The sequence below is a fragment of the Capsicum annuum genome, chromosome 11, assembly GCF_002878395.1.
Source record: "Capsicum annuum cultivar UCD-10X-F1 chromosome 11, UCD10Xv1.1, whole genome shotgun sequence".
Classification (NCBI taxonomy): domain Eukaryota; kingdom Viridiplantae; phylum Streptophyta; class Magnoliopsida; order Solanales; family Solanaceae; genus Capsicum; species Capsicum annuum.
In genome coordinates, this window is record NC_061121.1 from 99,231,498 (window position 1) to 99,250,141 (window position 18,644).

General features: G+C 35.0%; 1 pseudogene; it reads right to left on the reverse strand.

Annotated features, from left to right (window-relative positions):
* Positions 1-8,339: 8,339 nt before the first annotated feature.
* On the reverse strand, positions 8,340-18,196 carry LOC107846462 (annotated as a pseudogene).
* Positions 18,197-18,644: the final 448 nt, after the last annotated feature.

An 18,644-nucleotide genomic window follows, 5' to 3' on the forward strand; every position in this document is an offset into this window, starting at 1 on the left:
CGGCAAAACTCCCAAAATTTATTTTGAAGTCAAGAATTTGAAGTTATTTTGAAGATGAAATTGAGGATAAAATGATAATTATAAGATTATAAAACTTACCCATGGAAGAAATCTCAAAAGTTCCTTTGGAATCGTCCAGATTTGAGCTTCCAAGCCCCAAAATGGTGAAAATGGGGTTTTGATTCTTAACTTGGGTAGAAATTACGAAAAATAAAATAAAAGTTATTGTTAATTGGGAGAAATGGATTTATAATTGGATAGAAAATTATTATACGAGAAAAATGCTTGAGAATCATCAAAATTGGATCTTTCTAGCTCCCAAAATGTCAAAAGTACGAAATGGACTCGATTTTAGACTTATCCTCAGGCTGCTAAAGTAGAATTTTAACTGCTAAAGTGGCTTGGTAAAATGATCAAAGTACCACTAAAGCAGCCAAACGGGCATTTTAGCGGTCGGTCAAATGGTCAACAGCCGCTTTAGCGCATATACTAGCACCAACAATCTTCAAAACTTATTTTTGACCCCCTGAACTCATTTGAAATCCTTTGAACATGATCTAATAGTAAAAATTAATTGTAAAACACATTTCAGATACAATGAAATTATCAAATTGATGAAAATATGTCTTTATCATGAAATTTATCCCTAGGACCCTATTTACACTATTTTCAAATCAAGGGTCAAAATGGGATTTAATTGCTAGAAAATCGAACCAACCCCACTAGTAATCCAAATTTGATATTTTGGATCTATTGGCACATTCCGTTTTACCATATGGAACTCAAATCTTGATGTATTGACCAAAGTCAGCTATTAGCTGTTAAAGCCTCACAATGACCTCAAACTCACCCAAAACCTTTCCAAAGTCCTTGCAAACCATGTCAATTATTTTCACAACTAATTAACTAGATAACACAACTATGAAGAGGGAGAAGAGAGATAAAATGGTCAAAACACGTAAAAGGGGAAATCACCAAATTTGGGTCATTACACTTAGCTAGAACTACCTTTCTATTAATGTATCTCCTTTGAACAGGCTCTTCATTATATTCCTTCTTATTCACCTCATCATCCACTTTTTCTTCCTCTACTGATCTTCTCAATCCATGATGTAGAGATCTATATTTCGATCCATCACGAACTTGTAGTTTGCAAGTATGGCAATATTTAGGCATAGTGTCATATTGTATCTTCACATTTTGCATATTTATCTCATCTGTTTTGTTATTCACTACCTCTAACTCCGTATAAGCAGGCAGATTAGTAGCCAACTCCACTTGTACTTTGATTTTTGTACAACTAGGATGAGTTTTATTAATCATAGCCAAATCTAAGTTTATTAGCTTTCCAACATTTAAAGCTAGTGAAAATCGGGATTTTTTCACAAAGAATGTAGGTAGTAGATCTGGGAAGGATATCCAAGCCTTGCTTAAGTTGTTTCTTCATCTGGTTTAAACAGGGAATCACAAATAAGTGGCCTCATTTGATAAGTCGCATCATCTTTGGTTGTGATGTTATACATATTCTTAGACATCATATTGACAAAATCTTCCATCTGGTTAAATCTAATAAGAACGTGTCTATTTCTGAGTACTCCAATCTTACAATCTCCTTTGATTTTGCATTGTTTAGTATTTGAATCCCGAGATCGTCCAATTTTGGCTAGCCATAAGAGAGTTTCCCAATCACTGCAAGTTGGAGATCTTTAACAGCATTCATCTTCTATCCAAGTAATTATCAGTACCCCATTGTTATATACTACAAGCTTTATTGAGATTGGTTCTGGTGTTGGTTTCTTTCCTTGTTGCAAGATGGGTTTACCTTTTCCTTGTTTTAAGATGGGTTTTATTAAATTCACATATTTCATGTTATTACCTGTAGTATTATCACTGACTTCACCCTTTCCTTCACCTATGCTAGGCAAATCACTAGGCTTGATAGGCAAAATAGGTTTCTGTGGATGTAATGGATAACTTTTGGCCAACCAACTCAAGTTGACCAGAGGCTGAGCGGCCATATCGATGGTAAAAAGGTGGTCGGAATTTCTGGTTGATGATGGCTAGGGTCATAGCATTTTTTTTATCGATATTTATAAAAAGATAGTGCAACGGAGGAAGTATCAGTTGTGTACTACGACAAGAAGTCATGCCTGTGAACATCAATAGGCATGCATGAAACTATTACAAATAGTTGGTATATCTTATGAAATAATTTGGTTTCATGTTCCTACTTATAAGTTTCAAATGATAAATGTTTGAAAAAATATTTATTACTCTTAATCGAAGGAATGACAAAAAATATTTCGTTACTTTTTTATCTTCATTTTAAAATATTCATAAAATTAACTCTGAGAAAATGTCTTACTTATAGCATTAATTTTTCGTCTAATAATGATATTATAATATTTATTACAAATATACATCATAGGGAGTGTAAGTCTAGGCATTTCATAAGGGGGGGTATCGATTTCAAATTAGGGGAGCTATCCATAACTAAATCATAGTAAAAAGGTATTTAGTGTAACTAACCCATCTTTTAATTCATTCAAATTTTAAAAAAAGTATTAGCACATAAAAAAGACAACTAATTCAAAATACTAACATCAGTTTTATATTCACTAACTTAAAAGATGCCCAATGTTGGATTCAAGTCGGTGTCATTTCAAGAAAAAAAAATTTACAGTTCATGAGAAATTTAGAAATAAGTTTCAAAATTTAGTTCTTTGATTTTTTTAACGGGAAAAGGTTATATTTGTCATAATACTCTCAGAAACGTCATACTTTTTGGATATATTTACGATTTTCTTCCAACTTTGCGCACATATTTGACCTTAGGATATTAAGTCACATGTTCGTTATCTTATTATCCTACATGACGGTTTACGCGATACCTATATATATACATAAATATATATATACACTCACTAACTTAAAAGAACCAACTCAGAAAAAATTAAAGTGAAATTACTAAATACCCTTATCATTTACCAAAATATTTTATTTATTTTTTATAGGAAAAACCCCACTAAATTAGTAAAACCTACTACATGCACCCATTAAGACGAGAGCGTTTGCTTCTATGTAATTCTTCTCAATGGTTGTCAAAAGATTAACTGACACTGCGACGGGGTGGATCTAGGGGCCTGAGTTGGGGTTTTTGAAAACCCAGTTACTTTCATGAAAATTTAGTATTTATATTTATATAGAAAATATCTAGTAAATATATAATATTTATAATTTGAGAACCCATAAAAAAAGTGTATTATTCATCTAGTGGAGTAGAGAGACTTGTAAAAGTTTTATTGACCTCTTGGTTATGGGTTCTAATCCCCTTAGTTACTATTTGCTTTTATTTTTATCTAACATGGGGAACCCACAAACTAAAAATCCTAGATCTATCTCTGTGCTACAAAGAGAAACAACAACAACAACAACATACCCAGTATATTCTCATCTAAAGGGGTCTGGGGAGGGTAAAGCATATGCAGTCCATACCACTACCTCAGGTGTCCCCCGGGTTAGAACCAATAACAATATAACAAACACAATACATAAATACATATAAACTTGTACAGTATGCAAAATAAACTAACAACACTAGCCACAATCTGAAACCATAGACAGCACTCAAAACCTACGAATAAAAAACTTCAGATACAAATACATACCGACATCCTCCCACCACCAATCCAACTTATCATTAACTCCTCCCCGAGTCTCATCAATCAATAACACATCATCTACAAATAATATACACTAAGGCACCCCTCCATAAATATGTCGCATCAACACATCCATCACCAAGGAAAATAAAAAAGGGCTAAGAATTGATCCCTCGTACAACCCTATTAAAATCGGAAAGTGCTTCGAATCTCCACCTATTGTCCTCACACAAGTCTTTGAGCCATCATACATGTCTTGAATTGACCTAATGTACGTCACAGGCACCCTTCTAGACTCTAAGCACTTCCATAGAATCTCCATGGGCATTCTGTCATATGCCTTCTTGAGATCAATAAACACCATATGCAAGTCCTTCTTCCTTTCCCAAAATTGCTCCACTAATCTTCTTACAAGGTGAATGGCCTTAATAGTTGAGCGACCTGGCATGAAAACAAACTAATTCTCAGAGATAGTCATAATCTGTCTCAGTCTCAACTCTACCACCTATTCCCAAACCTTCATAGTATGACTCAACAACTTAATACCTCTATAGTTGTTGAAACTCTAGATGTCTCTCTTGTTCTAATATAAAGAAATCATTGTACTCCACCTCCACACTTCAAGCATATTTGCCTCTCTAAAGATGATGTTAAACAACCTTGTCAACCACTCTAAACTTGCCCTACCAGTCCTCTTCCAAAAATCTACTGAAATCTCATCTAGCCTCGTCGCCCTACCCCGATGCATCTTGTGAATAGCCTCCTTCACCTTCCCAACCTCAATATGCCTACAATGACTATACTCATGATCAAGTTATATTTAGTCCCTTTATTTTTTTATAATATCTAATTTTTATGACCAGCATGTCGATTCAACTGTCTTTCTTAGAAGACTCTTTATTGAAGCTTATAGTTTATTTGTCTATGATGCTTCCTATGGAAGTGTGAAGTTGTTAAGCTTTAAGTCCTTATAATTGACAAAACATTGCATTGGGAACTATTATATAAAGCTGCATTGACACTACAGATACAATGACTTTGAGACCAGGTTGATTGATCTCATGTCAATATCATTGTACAGGTGGAAATAGTTCAAGACTGTAGAAAGTTGGTGAAAGACTGCAACATCTTTTTGTCTCAACCAATGAGATTTATCCTTAGTTTTCTTGTCTCACATATATGCTTATTTTAATAACAAGAAAACCCAAGATTTTATATTCTCACAACATCAAATCCTAAAGCTCTTATATTCAAAGCCTCACTCGCAACAAGGGACCTGCTTTCTTGTTTATTATGTCTTAAGTACTTGTTGTAATTGAGTCTTTGTTTGTGGTTGTAAACATTGCATACTACTCTATTCATCGTTATTAGGTAGTTTTTCTTCCAGTTCTTATTGTCAAAGTATCATCTGGAGTTAGGTAACTTAGAATCTAGAGTGAGCTTGGTGATTCAGTTAGAGGTAGTTGGGTCGTTGTGCAATAGAGTTATTGCATTGATTTCATTATAATAAATTTATTACAAAGTGTAAGAAGATTAGGAGTTTAATCCTTGAAGTCATGGAGTCTGGATTTAAGGTTTCTTAAATATTAGTGGAGCTATTGGAAATCCTGGAGGCAAGTTGTCATTTTTCTCCCTTGAGTAAAGAGTTTCCACGTAAAATTTGTTGTGTTTGTCATTTACTTATTTTACATGATTTCATATTTAGTTCCTGTTGTGTACGACTGTTTAGGAACAAGTCCCAAAGTAGGAGGCCAACGCGTGTAAGTCTTTAATAGGTATCAGAGCAGGTTCTTCCTAAAAGGGTAACACCTAGGAAAGATTTTCTATTATGGTTGTTTCTTCTAATCTCAAAGAAGGTCAACAACTACCAGGTCATCCATATTTAATGTCCAATATTATAAGTGGTGGAAAATATGTCGCACTATTTTACTATTTTTGAAGATTATGAGTTATGGAATGTTATTGAAGATGGATCATTTGTTCCCACCAAGCATGTCCAAAATAGTGAGGTTACTTATAAAGTTTCCAAAACTATAAAGGAATTTAATGATGCTGACAGAAGATAGATTGAGAAAAAATATATGGCGAAGAAGCTTCTTGTGTGTGGAATGGGTCCTGATGAGTATAACAGGATCTCTACATGTGAGAATGCTAAAGAAATCTGGGATTGCTTACAAACAACACATGAAGAAACTAGTCAAGTGAAAGAGTCAAAGGTTGACATGTTGACTGCATAATACGCAGCCTTTAGCATGTAGGAAGGAGAAACTATCCAAGAAATGCATACCAGATCCACTATAATAATAAATAAACCTCATTGTTTAGGTGAGGACATTCGACCAACTAAACAGGTTCACAGAGTGCTCAGTATTCTACCAAACTTTAGGGAGAGAAAATTTAATGATATAACTGAAGCTAAGGACCTCAAGACAATGACAAAGGATTAGTTTATAGGTAATATTAAAACCTATGAACTCAAGAAACAACAAGACAAAGCAAGAGGTGAGCAGAAAAAAGGAAAAACTCTTATGTTAAAATCGATAAAGTAGGATTCCAATGGTGATGATGAATAAATAGCCTACTTCACCAAATATTTCCTCCAGATCATGAGGAGGATAGTTGCACTTTTTAAAAAAGGAGACTCTAAAGGATTCAATAGGGAAGGCAAAGCATATGAGACATATCACAAATGTGAAAAGTTGAGCCATTTCATTAAAGATTATCCTCTATACAAAATGGAGTGCAAGGATTATCTCAAGCAAGCTGGTAAGAAGATAAAAAGAAGGATCGGGACCTAGATAAGTATAGTAGGAGGGTTGCTGCTGAAAAAGTTATGAAGCATATTTTTGCTGTTTAGGAACTTCTCTAGTGCATCTGACGAATTAGAGAAGCCAGGTGATGTTTCCATCATGGTGGTTAAGGATGATGTCCAGATCTATGACTCCATTTCTGATCCAATGGCTAAAACACTATTGGAAATTACCGCTATGGTGAGGATTGCAAAACCATTGAAATAGACAACAAAACTATTGCCATAGGTCTATCGCAATGGTTCAGCAAGCGTCCTATATATGGGTGTTGCAATAGATCTATGGAAACGGTTTAGGCGACGATTGTCTGAAACCGATGCCTTAGGTGAAGCTATGGCGACGGTTATTTTTTGACTTATTGGAACGCGTATTTTCATCTATTATAATGGTTAATAATTATTGCAATAGGTTCTATTGTAACGACATTAAATCGTTGTAATAGCATCTATTGCGACGCTTTTGTATTCTATTGCAATGTTTTTTATGTACCTATTACAGCTATGTCATTACTTATTGGGATGCCTATTTTCATCTATTGTAATGGTTACTAGCCATTGCAATAGATTATATTGCAACGATATTAAACTGTTGCAATAGCATCTATTGCGACGCTTTTGTTATTATGTTGCAATGCTTTTTGAGTACCTATTACAACTATAGTATCACTAGTATTAGTGTAAACTTTTATTTACATACATAATAAATTATAACACACTATATACATAATATATATATATATATATATATATATATATATTGAATTAATATCACATATGTAGCACAAGTGTTTTTGATGGCCAAACAATAGAAAGAAGATATGACCGGAGTTATTAGTGTGTGAAACACGAGTCCTAGTATGTCTAGATAGTGTCAGCTAAAACATTCCAAGGAAAAAACCAGACTACACTTTCACATCTCATAATCGGAATAATCACTCTCAACAAAAGTTTCAAACTCGTCCTATGATAGAAGATTCATAGCTTTTCTATTGTCCAAAATGCTACTTGTGACATTTGCCCTATAAAGTATCTGACTTTCGTGATCACCCAATCCTTTTGATAAGGATTTGGCAATCTCACCAACTCCACCAACAGGTTAGTTTATTCCACAAAAATATTTGTCACATAGAACCTGAAGAAAGAAAATTCATGAGGAAGTGGAACTGGATATCAAGACATTAAGCATTTGTTCTCTCCTTGACATTAAACATTTGTTTTAGCATATTTTAGCGGTTGTTAAACGTGGATTACTGACAATTTGGAAACAATAGAGAACTACCAAAATTGATAGCTTGAAGAATAGAAGATTTTAAAGATGGGGTTGTTGATCATACTTTTTATCCTTTCGGAATGAGGTATCCTTCGTACTTAATGTCTTTTATAGACTTCCTGAAGCCTTTGAAAATTAGAGGAAAAATTCACAATGCCTCCATTGCCACTCTCCAGGTGTACTTCATCTTGCCAAGGTCTTCACAAGTTAGGGACTCTCCAGGTAACTTGTTCTATGCTATCTCTTCTTGTTCTACATTAAAACAAGTTTATTTAGTAGAAACCCAAAATATAGAGTCCACTCGATGTTCCACAAGTTAAGGTTTCTTACCTTAGACAACTTCATGGATGTTCGAATTGTTTTCTAAAAGTCTTACCATGAAAGTTATAAAGACGGATGAAGTATCATGTCCTGCAACTATGATGAGCATGACATTATGAATGATTTCATTTTTAGATATGAGTTCTTGGTTGTTCTCTCCACAGATGCTGAGAAAACAAGTGATAAGGTCCTGGCGGGATGAAGCTAAGTTGTTCTCTCCATGAAATTAAGCATTTGTTTTTACATGTGTAGACATGAAAAACAAAATAAATAGTCATCACACTACAGAAGCATTTATAAAGCGATGAAGTTTCTATAGTAAGATATAAAAGGGAAACATTCTCAAATAACTTCCTCTTAAAATGTTAACCAATCAACATTATCTTATAAAACAATTTTACTAACTCAATCTAGTTTGATGTCAACCTTGTTTAAATTACATTTAAATTAGAGAGTATACCTTTAATTGAGTTTTCCCATCATTGACATCTCTTTGAGTAGCCTGAATCACATCAGTATTGAAATATTCTGAAATGCAAAATGCATTGATAAAGAGGTAATGCAGAAATAAAGCAGAAGCAAAAGCAAATCCAATTAAAAGAAGTTTGAAGCTACAAAGAATGTAACGGACAGAACGGCCATGAGTGCACCTACTCACAAACAAGCACTTGGATCTTCCTGAGATATCTTCTTTAAAGCTTGTAGAGACTATTAAAGATAAACATTAGAATCATAACTTAAAATAATCATCATGCCAATATTAAGCAAACTTCAGTGCTTACAAGTCGTTATATAAAATAAGCCTTTCCGTCGTTACCCAATGAAGAATTTTTACTTACTATATAGTAATAAAATTTAAGTAACAATCAAAACAAATATAGTATCTAACCTAACAACACTATACCATAAAATAGGTAACAACCATCCAAACACATTGTTAATGTTATCTTAAATACACAAATTATTGAGCATCGGAGTCCAAATGGGATGATCTATATAACCAACCCCAAATAGTTTTGGATTGAGAATATACCTAAAATCAATTCGAGTTGGCACAGAGAAACAAACTTTGTCACCTGTTCAGCTAATTCCATATATTCAATGGTGAGCAAGCGAGCTACAAAACATGAAATTGCTCCATAATGCACAACAGCAGCACAAGAAGATAGCAGAACATCAACTAAATAGGTTAACGCTCTAGCTGCGAGAAGCATAATATTAGGATTACTTCGATGATTAAGCAGCCCAACAAGCACAGGTACAAAAGAATCCATGGAAAAACTGCTTAAATACCATCAAGAGGAAATATGAATGAGTGTATGTGTCTATGAGATGAGATAGAAACCTCTGTTGGAACAACTTTGCAGAAATTGCTTGGTTCTTGTAGAGCTTTCTGGGATTTTCTTGAATTTATTAAAACTTTTGATGCTTGCATTGTGGAACCGTTTCTCTTTCTAAAACTACAAGACTCCTTCAAATTAAGCTTTAAGATAATAATATAAATGCAAAGTTATGAAGGTGCACGGTTATTAGAAATTGATGTGTGTGAGATGTATATATTTAATTCATTGGAGCTAACTTAGTTAAAGCCCAATAATGATGTGTTTGGGTAGGTTATCAGGTAACTTTGAAGTGTAGCATTGAACCAATGTTCAAAGCAATGAAGGATAGTGAAATTTCACTCTTTTTTATTTGACTGGTGCATGTAAATGCAGATATTATTGTTTGGCCTTTATTGTTTTGCTGGCCCATTCTATGGAATTGGTAATGATTTTATGGAACCACATGCAGTAAAATCCTTTCCATGAAGAAAAAGAAGAAAGAAGTTCACCTTCGCGCTTCTTCCCTGAACTTTGCATCAATTTCCTTGTTCGGTTGTACTTAGGCAGGCTCGACGAGTCACAAGCATAAGGCTTTGTATTGAAATATTAAAGAATGGCACAACACAAATTTAAATTAGAAAGTTATCAAGGAAAACCAGGTTAAATAACTATATGTTTGAGAACAAATCACAAAGCAAAATAACAACAATGAGGTAACTCCGTCAAATTGGAAATTTTCCAGTGAGATAAAAACTCATATACTGCATTATTTTCCTTGTTAAGCTTACCTCAGAATTGAGAGCAGATGAACCAATTTCACATTTGTGATGATCTATTAAAAGAAGTGTTTCAATAAGTTTTACATCACTTTTAGGTAATTCCTTACATCTATCTCGAAGTATACTGTCATATGGTTACTTAGGCTTAAACATGGTTGCAAGTGGAAGTTTAGACCTTTTCCAGTAATCATCAGGAGGGGAACCACAAAGTTTGAAAATTGTGTAGTTTTTCAACCTGCAGGATGGACAAAATGTGAATGTTTTCACAATTGACAAGAAACAGTGAATTACTAGGCATTCAATAAAGGAGAATGATTTTGGGAGGCTTCATAGTCATCTTAATTTTGCACTATTATCACCCATGGCCCATTTCTGCAACATACTCAAAGAGATGGGCAATAAATATACAAATTTCAATTAACATTATTTGGAAACTACTGACCTCGATCCTCCCTTTTAGGAGAGGTCTTCCAAAAAAGAGTTCTGCAACAATGTAACCAACACTTTACAAGTGCATAGTGACCCCATAACTTGTTGATACTAATAGAATTTCAGGAGGTCAAACCATAATGTAACTACATGACTGGTCAGTGGTTGGTTGTGCCTCAAATTATGGAAATTTGCAAGACCAGAATCTTTTATTTTCAGAATTCCTTCATTGTTAACCAAAATGTTGGAGACTTTAATATCCCAATGCATTATCCACCTTGAATGGCAGTGCTCTAATTTGCTCAATAGTTATTGCATACAGCATTTTATCTACTTCCATGAAAAAAAATTCAATAAACAAATAGAATCTTCTTCTATTTTTATTTGCAAGACAAGATACACTCAAAAAGTGATCTAACACAAAATTTAGTGCTAAGAAACATTATCAAAGATGCACCAACCTGTGAATCACTAAATTTGATGTCAGGACATGATAATAATCTAGATAGGTCATATTCCATATACTCAAAAACAAGGTAAATGCTATATGATAACCGAGAAGTCATTATCCCTTCCAGTTTTATGAAGTTTGGATGGTCAAGTTTGTGGAGAATTGAAATTTCTCATGCCATAAATCTGACACTATCTGGTTCGAAATTGTCAAATCACACCTTCTTTAGGGAGACTATTTTCCTATATTCAATGTCACATGCTCGTTAAACACTGCTATATGTACCTTGTCCAATCTACAGATGTTGAAAGCAGAAAGAATCTTCGTAAGAAGAAAATAATTTACATTAATAATCCAATAATATACAACTAAAATTACCAGACAAAACAAGTATTAAACTAAGCAACCAAGGCCAAAATATAAGGTTAAATTCCTCAATATAAAGTCATAAACCATATTAACTAAATCACAACTCAGATCCAAATCTCTCTCTCTCTCATTAGCTTTCTTACATGATTGATTGCAGTAAAATATGAGACCATGACTTGAAGTAATACCTAATTTATAAAACTTTTTATACTACATATACACATGAACACAAATCTGTAAAATGATGAGTTATCAAAAGCTATTCTTTTTAATGAGTATGTTTAGAAACTATTTGCACTTGTCATGACTAAAATATTCTTTGCTCAGGATGTGAAGTTATTTCATAATTTTTGGAGTTCTAGAGCTCAATTTGAGGTGATCTCTGAGGATTAAAAAACCATTATTGGTGAATAATTAATGTAATACAAGGAAAACGAATCATTTCTTCCTTCCACAACATTGCGATTCCCATTGAAACAATAAACTTTCATAGCTAAACATTGAGTAATTTTTCTAATTTTTGTAACATGTTTGATTTAAGAGGCATACATCCATCAATGGCTTCACCGGCAACGACAGTCAACCAAACAGTCCATCCAGCAGCCAAACATTCACCTTCAGTTAACCTTCCAAATTTAATGCTAAAAGTAGCACCTTTTTTTATCAGAATTTCCCTTCTTAGAAGCTCTTAATTTTCTTGAAAATCTTTGTATCGAATCCTCTCCCTCTTTCTTAAAAATTAGAGCTACAAATTCATCCCCAAAAGAAATAGGTATTCGATTGATGAGAAATGAATTACAACTCCATCACTCTACTTTTGTCTCCTTTAATCCTTTACAACAATAATGAAAATTACAACGATGGGAATTACAGACCCTAGTTTAAAAAAATTAGAACAATTATACTCATAGCCAATTCAACCCCAAAAGAAATGGGTATGCGATTGATGAGAAATGGGTATTTGATTGATTAAGAAATTAGTTTTTGTTAATGAGAAAGGGATAGAGTGAAAGCATTTTTTATGGAAAAGAAAGAGGGCTTTGATATTTTATATTGTGAAAAAAAATTATTTTGGCAGACTTCTCTGAAATATTTTGGGGGAATTAATAAGTGATGCAATAGATGTTTTTTTTCCCATTAAGTATTGCCATTGACGCTTCTATGGCAACGGTTTTAAAAAGTGTTTCTATACATATATCTATTGCAACGGTTTATTTTAAATAGCAACAATTATAATGATAATAGAACAATTATTTGTGGCAACAATTCAAAGCGTTGCTATAGATATTCTATTGAAACGAATTTGCAAGCGTCGCTAAAAAGTCTATTTCCATAAGCCCATTTTTTGGTAGTGAATCAAATGATGATAAAGATGAAAAGGTAACTCTTCTATACATCAAAGAGAATCTTAAAGATTACTCTCACAAGGAACTTCTATTTCTAATATGCTAATAGATATTGTATGTGAGCTTACAAAAGATAAGGGGCCACTAAGTTGTAATACCCCATACTTTTCCTATCTAATTTTATCTCAAAAATGTCTAGAATTAGCTTCTAAATTTAATGATAGTTATTACATGAGTAATTTTTAAGATTTTTACTTTTTTTCATGTGGGAAATTTAATAAGCTTTCCATCGGTATAAGATTCGCCCAAATCCAATAACCGGGTCAGAAGTTACGACTATTTCAAGTTCCCATCGTAAAACAATGCCATATTAGTCAGTGGCGTGCCCACCACAAGAGAAAATGGCATTTGGCAAATTCCAATAGGGGTCTGCGATTATGGTGCGTCGCGCCAGGGCCCAAATTCAAAATTTTTCTTTTCCAGTGTCTTAGCACGATTTCCTCTGTGTCACGCCAAAGTTCCAGGTTGCAAAAGAAGGGGCAACGCGATGGCTCCATGTCATGCCATCCGTTAGTTTCCCAATTGTCAAATTCTAGTGAAAAGGCGCAATAGCTCCACGTTGCACTAGGGGTTCAGTTCGAAAAAATTTTACTGAAATTAAATGACACGTTCAGGGTTAAAAGGGTCAACTTCCCACCCTTATTTAAGCCCTTTAACACGTGATTCAGCCACTTTTCACCCAAAATACACTCCCTTCCCTAAAAAATCTCTCAAGAACAAGCTAGGGTTTTCATAAAAGATCCAATTCCATGAAATTTTCACCATCAATCTTCACGAAATCATGACTAAGGTATGCATAGTGTTCATTCATGGACTCCTTTCGTCCATGAAGTCCAAGAATTCCTTTTAAAACTTCAAGTTATGGATTTTCTTTATAATTTCATGATTGGGCTGTTCTTGTTCATGTTGGTAAATGAGAAATTGAATTCTACTCCATGTTAGTTGATAATTTCTCTGTGGATTTAATTACTATAGATATAGATTCATGCAAACCTATGACTAAACCCTTGAATGATGAAATTAGAATTGAACCATGATGTTTAATTATTGTACAATGATGTTTACATGTACCATGCCTACAATATGTTTGATTAAATGCCTAGATGAAAGGAAAGTGCCTAAGTAGCATGATACCATGAAATCCCCATGTATGTACAAGTTCGGCCTATTACATGTTTTGATGAAATGTTTCTATAAATGTATTATGGATTATGATGTTCATTATATGTTCAAGTAAGTTTTGCTTGGTCAGTTTCCTTCCATCAAATCCTGGAGGTACTCGTACCCGAAAAATTAGCTGTGCATCTAGAGTCATATCATATTTTCAGACACTTTTAGTCAAGCTATGATCCTTATACTTCAGACAGTCTTATGACTCAGGAAATCTCCATGAACTCAGTCAGTTGTCAGATATCAGTAGTATTCCATCAATCAACGGAATACAGTAATTCAGCTCATGTTCAATTCAGTGAATCATGTTCAGTGTCCATTCAGATAGTAGTAGAAATTAGCACCAAGTGAACCCAAGGATGAGGACACACACTACCAGATGAAGGTGTGATCCTTAGACGTCATCCTTGCATTCCAGAACTATCTAGATAGCATAGGTTGAGACATCAACACTGTTCAATGAGGGTTGATGAGGTGGATAAGCACTGTCAGATAAGGGATCCACCATTCTCTTTTGGGGACACTATCAGATGAGGGTCGCCCATAGCTTGTCCTTACCGGTGACACGGTATTGACACCCTTCTAATTGGGGTTATAGATTTGAACCTAAATCATCCATACTGGCATATCAGGGGCATGTCGGTTAGATAACTACTTTCCACAGTTTCATGTTACAGAATCAGGACTGTCAGACACAGTCAATCAGTCTCAATATTAGAACTCAGATAGTTCTTCAGATTTCAGGACTGTCAGATACAGTTTACTCAGATATAGTGGGGAACTTAGATCGCCTCATCAGATTTGGGACTGTCAAATACAGTCACTCATGTTATCAGTTATATTTAGATTTAGCAATCATGTTATCACAGTATTAGTGTCAGTTTTTATGTCTTATGCATGTATTCTCACGGTCATGATAGTTAGTCAGTTATTATTGTTGTTCATGCATATAAACCCCATACATTCATCCTACCTCACATGTAAGCCAGTACATTCAAAGTACTGATGCATTTTTACAATGGTTTATTATACCATAGGTTTAGAGACACGAGCTCCAAAGCAATAGTAGATTCCAGATATCTACAGACAGAGTTAGAAGTGAGTCCTCATCTTTTGAGGACATGATTATTTTCCCTATTATCTCATTAATCAGTTTATTAGTTGGAGTTAGTTGGGGGCCTATCCCATCAACTCCTTACTCGGTTAGTTAAGTCAGTTAGAGGCTTTCTAGACTATCATCTTTCAGACTTCAGTATTTCTAGTTTTGTTTTGGGTATTCTATTACCTCAAACAGATGTTATATTATTCAAATCATGTTCAGTATTGAACCTTATGTCCTTTCAGTTCATGTTTCCATATTATAAAGTATTTTATGCAGTATACAGGTACAGATATCAGTCATGGGTTAGCTTGTGGTCCTTCGAGGTTATATGCACCGTGTAGTATTCTGGGTACTATATTTGGGGCATTAAAAACTTGGTATCAAAGCCTAAGGTTTAATAAATTCCTAGGAAGTCTAAAAGCCGCATCTAGTAGATTTTTATACATGGGTGTGTTGCGCACCACATTTATGTGCAAGAGGCTATAAGATGTTTTAGGAATAGTTTTCGTTCTTTTGGTATTCATGTCTTGCCACTGAGCATAATGAAAAAATGAAAATCAGTCAGCTCCTCAGCCCGAAGATCCTTTGGGAAATCATGTTTCTTGTGTGGAGTTCAGGGTCATATTCACTAATCTGACTCAGTTGGTTGCCACTTAAAATGAATGGCTAGCAGTCATTCTGGCCAACCCAGTGGCCCATTCAGCCACAGCTAGGATTTGGGACTTCACCTGAATAAATCCTCCATCCTTCCTCGAGTCTAAGGTAGATGAGGACCCTCAGGAATTCATTGATCAGGTTTAGAAGGTGACAGACATCAAAGAGGTCGGATGATGCAAGTCCTATAGAGTGGGAGAAGTTTGTCACTTTATTCTTAGAGAGATTCTTTCCCTAAGAGCTTAGAGAGGCTAAGGTGCTAGAATTCATCAACCTCAGGTAGGGAAGTATAATGGTGAAAGAGTATTCTCTTAAGTTTACTCAATTAGCCAGATATGCCTCTCATGTGGTTGCAGACAGCAGAGCCAAAATGAGTAAGTTTGCTTCAGGGGTAAATGATAGTATGGTAAATGAATGCAGATCTACCATGCTAAATAATGAGATAAATTTATCGAGGCTTATGACTCATGCTCAGCAGATAGAGGAGCAGAAGATTAAGTAGAGAGAGAAGAAGAATAAGAGAGCGAAGACAGGTAGTTTCAACTTCGTTCAGCCTAAACCAGAAGGAGGAAATCATTCCCAATTTCATCCTAAGTCATCAATTCTAGCTCCTTCTTTAGCCAGTACTCCAGTTCCTAAGTTCAGGGAGGGTAACAGAGATAGAGCACCAGGATCTAAGTCTCAGGGCAGTGTTAGTAATGCCCGAACTAATCCCCTTTGTCAGACTTATGGTAAGAACTACAAGGGTGTTTGCAGAGCTAGTAGTGATGTTTGTTTTGGTTCTAGCAAGATATGCCACAGAGACAGAGACTACCCTCAGTCAGGTTATCAGAGTCATCTCCACTCCTTATCTTAGTTCAGTCGCCTAAATCAGTAGGCTGACACCATCAGTGCTACTAGTGGGCAATGACCAAATTGTCTCTATGCTCTTTAGTCCCGATAGGATTAGAAAAATTCTCCTGATGTAGTTACTGGTATGTTATAGATATTTCATGTGCATGTTTACGCTTTGCTAGATCCAGGAGCTTCTTTGCCTTTTTTTACTCCCTATATAGCAGGCGATTTCGTAATCAGTTCTAAAATCCTAGAAGATCCCTTTTCAATATCTACCCCAGTGGGTAAAACTATTATATCACAACGAGTATACAGGAATTGCCCGATTATGATATTTTAGAAAGTCACTTCAACAGACTTCATCGAATTATATATAACTGATTTTGATATCATTCTTTGCATGGATTGGCTTCATTCCTACTACGCCATAGTCGACTGTAGAAATAGAATAGTCCACTTTCAATTTCCAAATAAACCCATCCTTAAGTGGAAGGGTAGTACTTTAGTGTTTAGAGGTCAACTTATTTCCTACCTTCGAGCATGAAAAATGATATCTAAAGAATGTGTCTATCATCTTCTTTGAGTTAAGGACACTAGTTCCAAAACTCCCAGTCTTGAATTAGTCCCAGTAGTGAATGAATATTTAGATGTCTTTCCCAAGGATCTTCCAAGAATTTCTCCCAAAAGGGAAATAGACTTCGGCATTGATCTTCTTCCAGATACTCAGCCTATAACTATTCCACCATATAGAATGGCACCACCAGAACTCAGAGAACTGAAAGAACAATTAAAGGATCTCTTAACTAAGGGATTCATCAGGCCCAACATTTCCCGGTGGGGCGCTCCAATGTTATTCGTGTGCAAAAAAATGGTTCTCTTAGAATGCGTATAGACTACCGTTAACTCAATAAGGCCACGGTCAAGAAAAAGTATCCTCTTCCCAGAATCGATGACTTGTTTGACCAACTTCAAGGTGTAAGTTATTTCTCTATGATAGATCTCAAATTCGGTTATCATCAGCTCGGAGTTACGGAATATGACATTCCAAAAATAGCTTTCCATACTTGGTATGGTCATTTTGAATTCTTAGTTATGTCCCTTTGTCTTACCAATGCCCCAAACACTTTAATGGACTTGATGAACCGTGTGTTCAAGCAGTACTTGGACATATTTGTTATAGTCTTCATAGATGATACTCTGGTCTATTCCCGCAATGAGGGCGATCATGCAAACTATCTTAGGACAGTACTTCAAACTCTCAAAAATCATCAGTTATTTGCCAAATTTAGTAAGTTCTACTTTTGGCTAAGGTCAGTAGTATTCCTTGGTCACATCATTTCCGGTGATGGAATTAGAGTAGATCCTCAAAAAACCAAAGCAGTAAGAAACTAGCCTTGCCCTATCTCTCTATCAGATATTACGAGCTTCTTGGGTTTGGCTAGCTATTATAGATGGTTTGTTGAGGAATTTTCTTCTATTGCATCCCTATGTCCAGATTGACTCAGAAGAAAGTCAAGTTTCAGTGGTTAGATCCTTGCGAGAAGAGTTTTCAGGAGTTGAAGACTTGACTCACCTCAGCTCCAGTATCAGCTCTTCTAAATGTTCTCGATGGTTTCATAGTGTATTATGATACATCCAGAGTAGGTTGGGGTTGTGTTCTCATGCAGCATGGTAAGGTCATAGACTACGTCTCCAGATAGCTTAAGACCCATGAGAAGAATTATCCTACTTATGGTCTTGATTTAGCAGCCGTAGTCTTTGCCTTAAAGATTTGGAGGCATTATCTATACGGTGCTCATATAGATGTGTTCACTGATCATAAAAGTCTTCAGTATGTCTTTTCTCAAAAAGATCTCAATCTTTGTCAGAGAAGGTTGTTAGAGCTCTTAAAAGATTATGACATGAGTGTCCTCTATCATCCACGCAAGGCTAATATAGTGACTGACGCTCTCAGTAGACTGTTTATAGGTAGTGTTGCTCATATGAATGACAGTAAGAAGAAGTTAGCTCAGGAAGTACATCATCTTACCAGACTAGGCGTTTGCTTAGTCGATACAGAAGATGGT